At 41.7% G+C, this 13,766-nt stretch overlaps 1 non-coding gene across 1 annotated transcript; it reads right to left on the bottom strand.

Moving 5' to 3' along the window:
• Positions 1 to 13,235: 13,235 nt before the first annotated feature.
• LOC117079702 lies at positions 13,236 to 13,371 on the bottom strand. The gene has a single exon (XR_004435557.1). It is a non-coding gene; the product is annotated as a U11 spliceosomal RNA (small nuclear RNA).
• Positions 13,372 to 13,766: the final 395 nt, after the last annotated feature.

The raw sequence follows: 13,766 nt of genomic DNA, 5'->3' as shown, positions 1-13,766 counted from the left end.
AAATATGTGTTGAAAAATAGAATGAAAAAATGAGTAAGTGAAAGACTGAGTGAACAAATGAATTCTCTGCTGCCAAGATGCTGGCCCAGACCATTTGTGTGGGAGAACAGAAACAGATGGACACATAAGAAGTGAAAAAGAGTGTAGAGAGTTGAGATTCCTTGGTCTACATGAAGGCCACAGCATAACCAGAATGAATACCAGCCTCCACTGTCTCAGAGGCAAGGGAACAGTCCCTCTGGTCTTGCAGAATTCCTACCATAAGATGTCCAAAAGCCAATCAACTTCTAACCGTCCTTCTCTAGATAAGCAGACATAGCTGCCTCTCCCTACCTGCCTTTACTCAGAAATTATCATCTTTTCCTGTCTTTCAGTTGCCCACCCCGAACCCTATACTATTTATAGGCTTCTAATCTAAATCTTCACTTTGTCCTAGACCACTAGCATTTATAGGAGTATGATCTGAAGATCATCAGAAAAAAAAAAAAAAAAAAAAAAAGAAAATGGCGCTTGGAGGGGATGAGGATAGGTCTATGCCTTAACACACTGGAAAAGCGTTGAACTCTTTACAGTCCTCCCCCAAACCCCATGATGGACAATGTATAAATTCTGGCAGTAAAGAATTCTATTTAACATTTTTAAAAAGTTTGCTTCTCAAATGTATTTGACCTCAGGATGCTTTTCATTGTAAAATTAATGATGATGAGAATGATAATATAATGTAACTGGCTGCTTTTTATATGTTCACCATTGTGCTGAGAACTTTGTGTAACTTATCCATTGACCCTCAGTAGAACTTTATGATGTGGATATTCTTACCATTCCTATGTATGGATGAAGAAATCACAATACAGAGAGTTTAAATAACAACCCCAGGCAAAGAACTAGGAAGTAGCCAAGATGAGATCTGAATCCACCTCTACTTGGTTCCAGGGCCTATGGTTTAACACCAAATAAACCATTCTGTCCTGGAGAATATTTTCCGAAAAGCATTGTCCTAACCTCTTTTCAAATGCATCCTCCCTCTTCTTCACCTTGTGCCCTGATAATGTGCCCTCCCCTCCTCATCTTTAGTGCTCATCATCTAGTCTCCCTGCCAGGTTTTCCTAGTTCATTGTAGGCTCTCAACAAATATCGCATGAATAGATGCATCCTCTCCAATGCTAATTAAGTAGTTGAAAGTACTACCATGAGAAAACTCATACAAACATGTATGTGTGTATCTTGTCAATTCAATGCTTGTACAATATGTTATATTTTTCTCATGATTTTTTTTTTTTTTCGAGATGGAGTCTCACTCTATCGCCAGGCTGGTGTGCAGTGGCGCGATCTTGCCTCACTGCAACCTCCGCCTCCCTGGTTCAAGAGATTCTCCTGCCTCAGTCTCCCGTGTAACTTGGACCGCAGGCACATGCCAACATGCCTGGCTAATTTTTGTATTTGTAGTAGAGATGGGATTTCACCATGTTGGCCAGGATGGTCTCCATCTCTTGACCTTGCGATCTGCCTGTCTTGGCCTCCCAAAGTGCTGGGATTACAGGCGTGAGCCACTGTCTCATGAATTTTTTAAAAAGAATCTCATGCAGAGCTTCCTGACTGCTTGCATTATCTTCATCAATATTCTGCATCCCAGAGGGCTCCAGTAAAATCTGTTTGGCTGATTAATCCTCACTTTCACCATAATTAAAAGTAAGACTCAGTCGCTGCTTGAGCAGCCCTCAGTTGGATAAGAATTCACACAGTGGTCTGTCTACTCTAATCCATGGCAGGGCAGTTCATGAAAGGGAAAGCCGCAAACTGTTCAAAGGTGGGGCCAACTGGGAATCCAAGGAAAGAAGCACCAAACAACAGAGTGATCAGGCTAAAGCTTTTATTCATTCATTCATTCATTCATTCATTTATTATTCCAAAGCATTTATTAGGGGAACTTACACACAGGGCTTCAGCGTGTCCTCACAATGGACATAGAACGAAAGAGATGTTCTACTTCATTAAGTCCACATCAAGGGGGTTGAGGTATGGAGTTTGTATGAAGGTTTAAGAGATCTGGCTAAAGCCACAGGCTAGTTTCTTTCAATGTTTTGAACAGCCTAAACACCTTCATCAGCGCCTTAGAATGTTCAAGCCCCCAGCTCGGGTTCAAGCCAACAGGTGAAATCATGCAGCTGGACAGGTCAAAATACCTTTTGTTTCTCAGGATAGAGAAAAAAGCAGGGAAAACTAAAGAAGCCTACACCCCTCCTCACACAGACACACACACACACAGACACACACACACACACACACAGATTACTGTGTTACAATGTTAGAGGGGCCATCACAAAAGTCTCAATACCTCTCTCTTTTCAGTTCACAAGAAGCAGCTAAATCTGGGCTGACGCACAGTTCTGAAAAGACAGGTAGAAATGTGCTTGCTAATCATTTTCTAGGCATCCCTCCTAGTCTTCTTATCTGGCTACCTAGAGGAAATCTTCGACCTCACCTTGGGAGTGCTCAGTGTCTCTCCTCCTGAAAAAGACTGTCAAGCTGGTAACCTGAAAAATCTCTCCAAATGACCTGCAGGTGTCTGGGCTAACAAAGAAATTCCATGTGAAATATGAATATCCTTTATTGAATGTGAACTTTAGACTGTGTCAAAGTCCTCACCAGCCCTCTCCATGTGTTCCCTGCTTTCTCTGTTTTATTGTTATTGTTATTGATAGTATTCAGCCAGACTTAAGACTGCCTTCTGAAAGCACTGTTCCTCCCTCCCTAGAAAGTCATTAGTGTGCATCTTACGGCCTTGGAGATGATTAAAGGATGATTTCTATTCCCTTCTAGTCATTTGTCATTTTGCCTTGGATCATAACAGTCTAGGGTAAGTTTACAGGGAGATTTAATCAAGTGACTGGAGTAGAATTGTACAAGATGTCTCTCCCGAGATAGGGGAATGGGAAAGGATGCAAAGATTGGGCAGACCCAGTCCCCACCATTTCCTGGGTATAGGATTCTAATCAAGTCCCTTCCCCTCTATGAGCCTCAGTCATCTGGAGAATATGAGATTAACAAGCTGATGCTCATAAACACACCAGGCACAGATGTGGCTGCACACAGCAGGTGCTCCGCAAGTGAGAGGTTTCCTCCAGTCTTGCTTTTAAAGAAGACTCCGAGTGCTGTCATTCTAGGACAACCGTTTACCAAGTGGGTAAAGTCTGGTATCTACAGAGACATAGCCTGGGATGCCTCCAGAAGATCATGGAGAACGACTCGAGGGCTGAAAGCGGCAGAGCTTTCAAACATCTCCATTTATAAGGGATATATACATTAGTTAAATTAATAGAGACAAAAAGCAGAATGCTGGTTTCTGGGGACTTGTTTGGTAATAGGTAGAGAGTTTTTTTGCAAGATTAAAAAGTTCTGGAGATCTATTTTCACAATGATGTGAATACACTTAATGCCGCAGAACAGCACACTTTAAAATGGTGAAGGTAGTAAATTTCATGTTATGTGTGTTTCAATGTGAGATTGCTTAACCCCGATGAAACTCTAATCAACCCCAGTCTGGTCTATTGATCTGGAACCAAAGAGAGGCTAGGAGACCATCCCTAGGACAGAAGAGACCTCCTTGTTGGTTATAGCTGTGCACTCTGGGAGGGAATTGAGATTTTGAGAAGCAGCTTTGTGCCAGGGTCTGGGGCATGGCGAGGTGAATAAGGCACAGTCCCTGTATGCACACAGGTTTTTTGGCACAATGAGAAAGGAGCTGTTCGAGGACTGTGTACATTGTGCTGTAAGAGAGGGATTCCTTCTACCAGGAAAGCCGGGTAGGGAAGGCCTCCAAACCATGGGATTAGGGGCTAGGCATTCAGAATGTTCAAGAGTTTCTTCAACAGAGAGGCTGCCTAGACTGAGGGAAGAGGAGGAGCGAGAACCTAAAGAAACAGAATGAAGTGGGAGTGGGGAGTGACTCTAAAAAGGTAATGTGGGCCAGATGGTAATGAGCCTCACATGCAGTGTTAAGATGCTCTGGCAAACGATTATCACTGAAAGGTTCTTTTCTTCTTTTTCTTTTCTTTTTTTTTTTTTGAGATGGAGTCTCGCTCTGTCACCCAGGCTGGAGTGCAGTGGTACAATCTCGGCTCACTGCAAGCTCTGCCTCCCGGATTCACGCCATTCTCCTGCCTCAGCCTCCCAAGTAGCTGGGACCACAGGCACCCGCCAACACACCCGGCTAATTTTTTGTATTTTTAGTAGAGACAGGGTTTCACCTTGTTAGCCAGGATGGTCTCGATCTCCTGACCTCGTGATCTGCCTGCCTCAGCCTCCCAAAGTGCTGGGATTACAGGCGTGAGCCACCGCGCCCAGCACTGAAAGGTTCTTAAGCAATGAATGACATCAAATCTACTTGTCCTGAATACCTCTTTTTCTCAGATTTCAGAATTTGATTAACAAGGTTGTGCTCTCTTGAAAACTTCCAGTAAACAGTAATTGTTCTTTAGCATTTGGAAAGTAATTTTACATTCACTATTATATTTATTATTTAAATAAGTAATAATGTAACACATCTAATACAGTGATGTATCAGTGCCTTTTGACTGGAAATAAAAGAAACATATTCTGCTAAGAATTAAAGAGATAACTGAAGAGCTGATTACCAAATGTCAGGAAACAAACCGTCCCAGTCTCCACGGTGCATGAAGGAATGCCCTGCCCTAGAGGATGCAACATGAGGATGAGTCAGGACCAACCATTTCCTTTTTAGTGTTTTTTTCCCACATTTTACAGTTTTTAAAACATAAAGACAAACATACAAAATAATAAACATTATTTATATATATTTATAAACTGTGTTCCCAACATTCCAGGACTACCAAATCATTACATGTTGTCATATTTGTTTTAATCAACTATTAAAGATACAATGGAAGGTACTCTGAGTTTCCTCTCCTGTCTCATTTCATATTCCTCTCTCAACGGTCATGACACTCATCCTTTACATACATGTTTCTATTATTTTATTATATATTTGGATACATAAAAAATATATGGCATTGTTTCTCGACTTGCCTTTTTTGCTCAACATTTTTATTTTGAGTTTTGACCAAATTTACTCATCCAGGCTTAGTTCGCTCATTTTCATTGAAGTATAATAGCCCATTAACTAGATCAGGGGTGTCCAATCTTTTGGCTTCCCTGGGCCACACTGGAAGAAGAAGATTTGTCTTGGGCCACACATCAAATACACCAATGCTAAGGATAGCTGATGAGCTAAAAAAAATTGCAAAAAAAAAAAAAAAATCTCGTAATGTTTTAAGACAGTTTACAAATGTGTGTTGGACTGCATTCAAAGCCATCCTGGGCCACATGCAGCCTGAGTGCAGTGGGTTGGACAAGCTTGATGTAGATAATTCTCCATCTTCTTCCTCCTTCCCTCCTCCTCTTCCTCCTTCTGCTCCTGTTTTCTCTCTGTTTCTCTCTTTTTATTTTGTTTCTTAGACACTGAAATGAACCATGGTAAGGATTGTTAGGAAGTATTCTTAGATACACATAAAGTGAGGAGGGGAAGACTGAGAAGAGGGAGAGTTGAATTGAGATTTGGCTGTGGCAGGGGTCTCAGCCTATTCCACAGGCAGCTTTGGAAATGCGATGGCCTTCAGAGTTGTCCCAAATGGAGGTGAAGTGTCCTTAGTATCACTAGATTAACCAGTCGTTAGCCATTGTGCCCTGGGAAGAAGCATAGCCTTGGGCGAGCCAGTTCTCAGTGTGCAAGGGCAGTTCCTAGCTTTGAGCCTTCGGCCCCTGGAAATGCAAGCACTGGGGAAGCTGTGTGCCAGTCCGAAGAGAGGATCTGGGCAGATGACCTGAGTATCCACCACAGACTGATACGGTTCTTTGGCACTCAACATTTATTCTATCCTTCTTCCAGTGTGACTTGTAATGGAAAGCCCAGAAAGCTCTCAACTATATTTCTCGGCCTCCCTTAGAAGTAGTGCTGTAGATGTGGCCTAGTTTGCACCTGTGTGAGATTCAAAAGCAAGGTGTGAGATGGACGCTGTGTTTCTGCTCCTGCATTTCTGCTGGCAAGCAGAGGCTGGAGGGAAAGGACAGAGCAGGTGGCTTTTCTGCACCAGTGATGGCAGAGATTCCAGTGTCCATGCATTAGCTTTGTGGGTGTTGAGAAACAACCAAGGGGGGCATCCTTTCTGCAGGGGCAGGTCACACAACAGACGCAGCATGTTCTAGAATCAGCAGCTCGAGCTTCTTATCTTGGCAACTTCCTGCTTGTGGTCATGGCAGGTTGGTTCTGGAGCCAGAGGTATGCTGAACTAAGAGGAGGCAGCCGCTCTTTGTTGGGGCCCAGTTCTGGGGTGTGACTCTGGAGGCCGTACCAGACATCTCTAGGCTATTTCTTCAGTGCTTCCCTCAAGGATTCTCTAAGCCACTTACTACCCTTAAATGTTCCCCTCCTCACTTAAGTCACCCAAGTGATTTCAAGGTCCTGCACCTGAAATCTGACTAATTTACATTGGTTATTTACAATTTTATTTAGTAATTTGTATTAGATATTTGGATTTTTTTCTAACTACTTATATTAGTCCATTTTTACACTGGTGATAAAGACACACCTGAGACTGGGAAGAAAAGGAGGATTAATTTGATTTACTATTCCACAAGGCTGGAGAGGTCTCATAATCATGGCAGAGGGCAAAAGGCACTTCTTGCATGGTGGCAATAAGAGAGAATAAGGAAAAAGCAAAAGTGGAAACCCGTGATAAACCCATCAGATCATATGAGACTTACTCATTATCACAAGCATAGCACAAGAAAGACCGGCCCCCATGATTCGATTACCTCCCCCTGGGTCCCTCCCACAACACGTGGGAATTCTGGAAGATACAATTCAAGTTGAGATTTGAATGGGGACACAGCCAAACCATATCATTCTGCCCCTGGCCCCTCCAAATCTCATGTCCTCACATTTCAAAACCAATCGAGCCTTCCCAACAGTCCCCCAAAGTCTTAACTCATTTCTGTATTAACCCAAAAGTCCAGTCCAAAGTCTCATCTGAGACAAGTCAAGTCCCTTCCGCCTAAGAGCCTGCACAATCAAAAGCAAGCCAGTTACTTCCTAGATACAATGGGGATACAGGTATTGGGTAAATAGAGCCATTCCAAATGGGAGAAATAGGCCAAAACAAAGGGGTTACAGCGCCCATGCAAGTCTGAAATCCAGCAAGGCAGTCAAATTTTAAAGCTCCAAAATGATCTTCTTTGACTCCAGGTCTCACATCCAGGTCATGCTGATGCAAGAGGTGGGTTCCCATGGTCTTGGCCAGTTATGCCCCTGTGGCTTTGCAGGGTACTGCTTCCCTCCTGGCTGGTTTCACAGGCCGGCATTGAGTTTCTGCTGTTTTTCCAGGCATTTGGTGCAAGCTATCGGTGGATCTACAATTCTGGGGTCTGGAGGACAGTGGCCCTCTTCTCACAGCTCCACTAGGAAGTGCCCCAGTAGGGACTCTATGTGGGGACTGCAACCCCACATTTCACTTCTGCACTGCCCTAGCAGAGGTTCTCCGTGAGGGCCCCACCCCTGCAGAAAACTTTTGCCTGGGCATCCAGGCATTTCCATATATCTTCTGAAATCTATGCAGAGGTTCCCAAACCCCAGTTCTTGACTTCTTTGTACCCGCAGGTTCAACATCACATGGAAGATGCCAAGGCTTGGGGCTTCCATCCTCTGAAGCCACAGCCCAAGCTGTATGTTGGCCCCTTTCAGCCATGGCTGGAGCAGCTGGGACACAGGGCACCAAGTCCCTAGGCTGAACACAGCATGGAGATTCTAGGCCTAGCCCACAAAGCCACTTTTTCCTTCTGGGCCTCTGAGCCTGTGATGGGAGGGGCTGCTGTGAAGATATGTGACATGGCCTGGAGACATTTCTCCATGATCTTGGGGATTAACATTAGGCTCCTTGCTACTTACGCAAATTTCTGCAGCCAGCTTGAATTTCTCCCCAGAAAATGGGTTTTTCTTTTCTACTTCATCATCAGGCTGCAAATTTTCTGAACTTTTACGCTCTGCTTCACTTTTAGAATGAAATGCTTTTAACAGCAACAAATTAACGTCTTGAACGCTTTGCTGCTTAGACATTTCTTCTACCAGATATGCTAAATCATCTCTCTCAAGTTCAAAGTTCCACAAATCTCTAAGCCAGGGGCAAAATGCCACCAGTCTCTTTGCTAAAACATAACAAGAGTCACCTTTGTGCCAGTTCCCAACAAGTTTCTCATCTTCAAATGAGATCAACTTGGTCTGGATTTTATTATCCATATCACTATCAGGTTTTTGGTCAAAGCCATTCCATAAGTCTCTAGGAAGTTCCAAACTTTCCCACATTTTCCTGTCTTCTTCTGAGCCCTCCAAACTGTTCCAACCTCTGCCTGTTACTCAGTTCCAAAGAAGCTTCCACATTTTGGGGTATCTTTTCAGCAATACCCCACTCCTGGTACCAATTTACTGTATTAGACTGGTTTTATATGGACAAATGTCTTCTGATAAAGACATACTCGAGTCTGGGAAGAAAAGGAGGGTTAATTTGACTTACAGTTCCACAAGGCTGGGAAGGTCTTATAATCACGGTGGAGGATTGAAAGGCACTTCTTATATGGTGGCAGCAAGAGAGAATGAGAAAGAAGCAAAAGCAGAAACTCCTGATAAACCCATCACATCTCATGAGACTTATTCACTATCATGAGAATAGTACAGGAAAGACAAGCTCCCATCATTCAATTACCTCTCCCTGATTTCCTCCCACAACACATTGGAATTCTGGGAGATACAATTGAAGTTGAGATTTGAATGGGGACACAGCCAAAACATATCACTGCTACTAAGAGCAATGCTGAAATAAACATCCCTACACATATCATCTCTTAAATATATGCAAGAATTTCTCTGGGGCACAAGAGCATGTCTTCAGCATTAATAGGTAGTGCGGCAAAGCTATTTTATCCTCTTATGCTCCCCCTAACATAGCACTACAATGTTTCGCTCAAAGCCAGTATCTAAGAACATTAAGTGAGGACTAGCTTCTTGAAAATTGCAACTTTAAGCAAAACGATGTATAATAAATCCGTTTTTTAATCAACATTATCACAAAACGACCTTGGATGAAATGACCTTGAATGAAACGACTTTGATTAAAAAGATGTTATTCAAGGACCTGCTGTATAAGAGTTTGATTTCTCATCCCTCACCCCTGAACTCTCCTGCCTTTCCAAGTCTCCAATAAATCTATGAAAACAAAAAATTTAATTTTAAAAGAGTTTGATTTCTCTAACATCATTGCTAACCCCTGGAACTCATATATTTTTATATTTGCCAGTCAGTGTGAAGTGATATCTCTGTTGTTTTATTTCCTCTAATAATTAGCGAGAGTAAGCATTTTTTCATATGTTTATTCATCATTCATATTTCCTCTTCTGTGAACTCCCATTCACATCCTTTGTGGATTCTCGTCTTAGTTGTTCTTCTTTTTCTTATTGATTTGCAAAATTTATTTATGTATTCTGGGCTCTAATTCTTTGTTCATTATGTGTGTTGTAAATATAGTCTCCAATCTGTGGCTTGTCTTTTAACTTTTTATGGTATCTTTCAATTATGCAGAGGTTTTAAATATTTTAAGGTGGTTTAGAATTATTGCCTATGGTGATATTGGACAAATATCAGAAAGACTTGTGGGGTCAAATTCCAAACTCTCACTTACTGATGTCCATGGCTTCAGGAACTTTTATGCAAAGAAATGTGTATCTTTTTGAGCTAAGTAGTGCAATTATGGTTATGTTTTTTTTCTTAATATTCCATCTAATTTGCCATTGCTTTGTACCAAGAGAATACATGAGTCATTCCACTTAAGATTCAAATTCTAGGAAAAAACAGATAATCTAGCTAGTGTAGCTTGAATAATATGCTCTCTCTTGGCCAGGAGATCGTGGGCCATCTTGACTGATGCAGTTCTACCAACTGGGTCAATGGAAGAGGAGGAGATCCCCAAATCAGAGCCCTGATGCAGTCTTCAGATATAGGCAAAATGGAACCTGGGCAGGCAAAACGATCGATCTGGCTTCAAGGGCTTGGCGATATGACACTGAATAAATAATTGCTATTTCTTAGTTGTAGTAATTAGAGAGTTTTGTTTTGCAAAATGATAAAATAGCATCAACTCTGGATAACATATTTACATATGGCACAATGGAAGCATAAAAAAAACAAAACCTCAAATCAGTCAAGGGCGTTAGAGAAGGATTCAGAGGAAGTAACTAGTGCTTCAGTCAAAAATCAGGGGAGATTTTCTAGGCTGAGGAAACAGCACATACAAAGAAAGGGAAATGTAATAGGCAAGTCATAATCAGACAGCTCCAAGTAGTTTAGTATGGCAGGCATGTGAACCGCAAGGACGAATGGTTATAGGTAAAGACAGAGAGGAACAACGTGTCTTATAACCATTCACTAATAGATGTCTTTGGAGAGAAATAAAGGAGTGTGGGGAGGTATTTCTAATGGTAGAAGCTAAAATAAGAATATTGAAATTTAGGTGTTAAAATATCTCAGGCTTCATGGAGACTAGCACACTGTCTCCCAGCTGTTTCAAGTTCCCACCATCAGAGAAAACTACCAACCAGGAAGGACGTGAGCGAGGTGTAGCTCATCTTCTGTTCTTGGATTAAATGTATAGATCTCCATCTGCAGTGATATACCAACAAGCCCTAAAGTTAGAAAAGCATATGAGAGTCCTAGGCAGGAAGAACTTAGAACCTAGATTTTTTTGTACAATCAAATATAATGTTCTTGTTCAAAATACTTCCTGATTATTGTTTTAGGACACAGTAACACCTTACTTATAGACATGCCTGTGGCATAGAAAAGTAGAGAGGGTATAAAATGTGGTGTCAGCTGCCCTGGGTTTCCACCCAGCCTCTGCCACTTGCCAGTTATGTGGCCTTGGACTTCTCCAAACTTGAGTTTTCACACTTGCGAAATGGTGATTAAAACGCCTACGGAGCCCACCAACACCCAAAGCAGATAATAAACAAAACTTAGTTCTCTACATATACCTATATATAGCAGTTGTCCTAAAAATTAATTACATAGCGCTGCTTTTAAAATGCACTTACAAATATACAGTTGATCTTTGTTTGTTTTGAAATTGTATAGTGTTTTCCAATCTGTAGGTTAAAAACCAGTTACAGTGATTTTGACTACCATTAAAAACAATAATAAAAACAAAATGAAGTCTAAGAGATTGAAACAGCATCAAGTGGAGTAGACTCAATGAGAAAATACTAAAGTAATACCAAAATATGGAGTGCTTTTGTTTCAAAAGTCTGTGTATGTGTTTCTTTCTTTTTTTTTTTTTTTGAGATGGAGTTTTGCTCCTGTTGCCCAGGCTAAAGTGCAATGGCATGGTCTCAGCTCACTGCAACCTCTGCCTCCCAGGTTCAAGGGATTCTCTTGCCTCAGCCTCCCAAGTAGCTGGAATTACAGGTGCCCGCCACCACACCCTGCTTATTTTTATATTTTTAGTAGAGGCAGGGTTTCACCACGTTGGCCAGGCTGATCTTGAACTCCTGACCTCAGGTAATCTGCCAGCCTCGGCCTCCCACAGTGCTGGGATTACAGGTGTGAGCTACTGAGTCTGGCTTTTTTTTTTTTTTTTTTTTTTTGAGGCAGAGTCTCACTGTGTTGCCCAGGCTGAAGTGCAGTGGTGTGATCTCGGCTCACTCCAACTTTCACCTCCTGTGTTCAAGCGATTCTCCTGACTGAGCCTCCGGAGTAACTGGGATTACAGCACGCATCACCACGCCCAGCTAATTTTTGTATTTTCAGTAGAGACGGGATTTTGCCATGTTGGCCAGGCTGGTCTTGAACTCCCAACCTCAGGTGATCTGCCCACCTTGGCCTCCCAAAGTGTTGGGATTACAGGCGTAAACCCCCGCACTCGGGCTTGTTTTTTTGTTTCTTGGAGTGTGTGTGTGTGTGTGTGTGTGTGCGTGTGTGTGCGCGCGTGCATGTGTATTAGGTGATTAGGATAAATAATTGGCATGACTTATAAATAAATTTTGAATGAGATGACCCAAAACTTAAACTAGGACTTTGGGCTCCAAGTCTAACTCTCCTGCTGACAATAGATACTTAACCAATATAGGGAAGGATTAGATGCCCCATGCGTTCTTAGTGAATATTAATTACTAGTCATGAAATGAGTGATGGAAATTGCCAATTGAGGAACCAAAGCATTCCTCGGAATTAATGTCCTGATGGGAAGAAATGATGTCCCAGTGAATAGCTACGGGCTATTAGCACCAGCTCAGCTGTGTCTCTGGGGAATGTCTAAATCAAAGGTCATAATTATGCTCTCCAGAACAGCAAATGAAGATTCATAGGCCCATAAATTTCCTCTTCTATGGGTCCTAGACTTGTGTGGCTCCGTTAAAAGGCAGGGATCAAGAATAAATGCTGTTTAGTAAACCCAGAGGTTAGGGGCAGAAACACTCATCATTCTGTAATTCTCTTAGAACCATCCAGCTTAGAGTCTGTCAAGAGAACCATCCCTGAGGTTATCATCTTTGAAGGAACCTCAGTTTTCACATTCAGAATTGGACTATATAATCTCTAAGTCTTCATTCAATTTAACAATGAACTGAGGTGAAATTTTTACTGACAGAACCATCAGTGAATCTTGACATGAGAACACAGTGGTCTTGAAGCCATAAGTACAGCATAAACACCTCAGTCATCTGGTTCTTCTTTGAGTCTTATATTTTGTGGTTTCTGTACATTTGCCCATAAATAATTTGTATGTCTTTTCTCCTGTTAATCTGTCTATTGAGTATATATTGTCAGTTTGTTTTATATACTCAAATTACCAAACTTTCAGAAGGAAGGGGAAGGAAAATCCTCTTTGCCCTGATACCATAATTTGTTCAAGGTCAATCCATGCTGAAGCATTGTTAGAATCCCCTTCCTTTTCAGGGATGAATAATATTCCATTGTATGTTTATACCACATTTTGTTTATCCATTCATCCACCAACAAACATGTGAGTTGCTTCCACCTTTTGGTAATTGTGAATAATACTGCCATGAACATGGATGCACAAATATCTGTTTGAGTCATTTGTTTTCAAATCTTTGTGGTGTATAACCTGAAGAGAAACTGCTAGATCATACGGCAATGCTGTTTAATTTTTTTCTTTTAATAATGAGCCAAGACCAATGATTACCAGCTGCCCAACTTCCAAAAAAAAGTATGCTTCTGAAAGCTCTTGATGTCAATTTTGCATGAAGAGCAGTCTGGTTGCCCTACATAGGCCACTCATGACAGAAGCCCTTTTTCTCTATTTAATTTTTTAAATAACTATCATATCAATTTCCAGAGAAGGAATAGCATTTTACATTCTTAACAGCAATGCACAGGGGTTCTAATTCCTCTACATCATCACCAACACTTGTTATCTTCCAGTTGTTTGATGTTAGCCATCCTAGTGAGTGTAACGTGGTATCTCATTGTGAATTTGATTTGCATTTTCTCTAACGATTAATGATTTTGAGGATCTTTTTATGTGCTTCCTGGTCATTTGTATATTTTCTTTGGAGTAATGTCTATTGAAATAGTTTTCCCATTTTTGTGTGTGTGTGTGTGTTTTTTTTTTGAGACAGAGTCTTGCTCAGTCACCCAGTCTGGAGTGCAGTGGCGCGATCTCTGCTCACTGCAAGCTCCGCCTCCCGGG

This window comes from Trachypithecus francoisi, unplaced genomic scaffold (genome assembly GCF_009764315.1).
Source record: "Trachypithecus francoisi isolate TF-2019V2 unplaced genomic scaffold, Tfra_2.0 Lachesis_group7, whole genome shotgun sequence".
Classification (NCBI taxonomy): domain Eukaryota; kingdom Metazoa; phylum Chordata; class Mammalia; order Primates; family Cercopithecidae; genus Trachypithecus; species Trachypithecus francoisi.
Note: the sequence above shows the minus strand (reverse complement) of the source record. Positions and strands in the feature narration are given on the sequence as shown.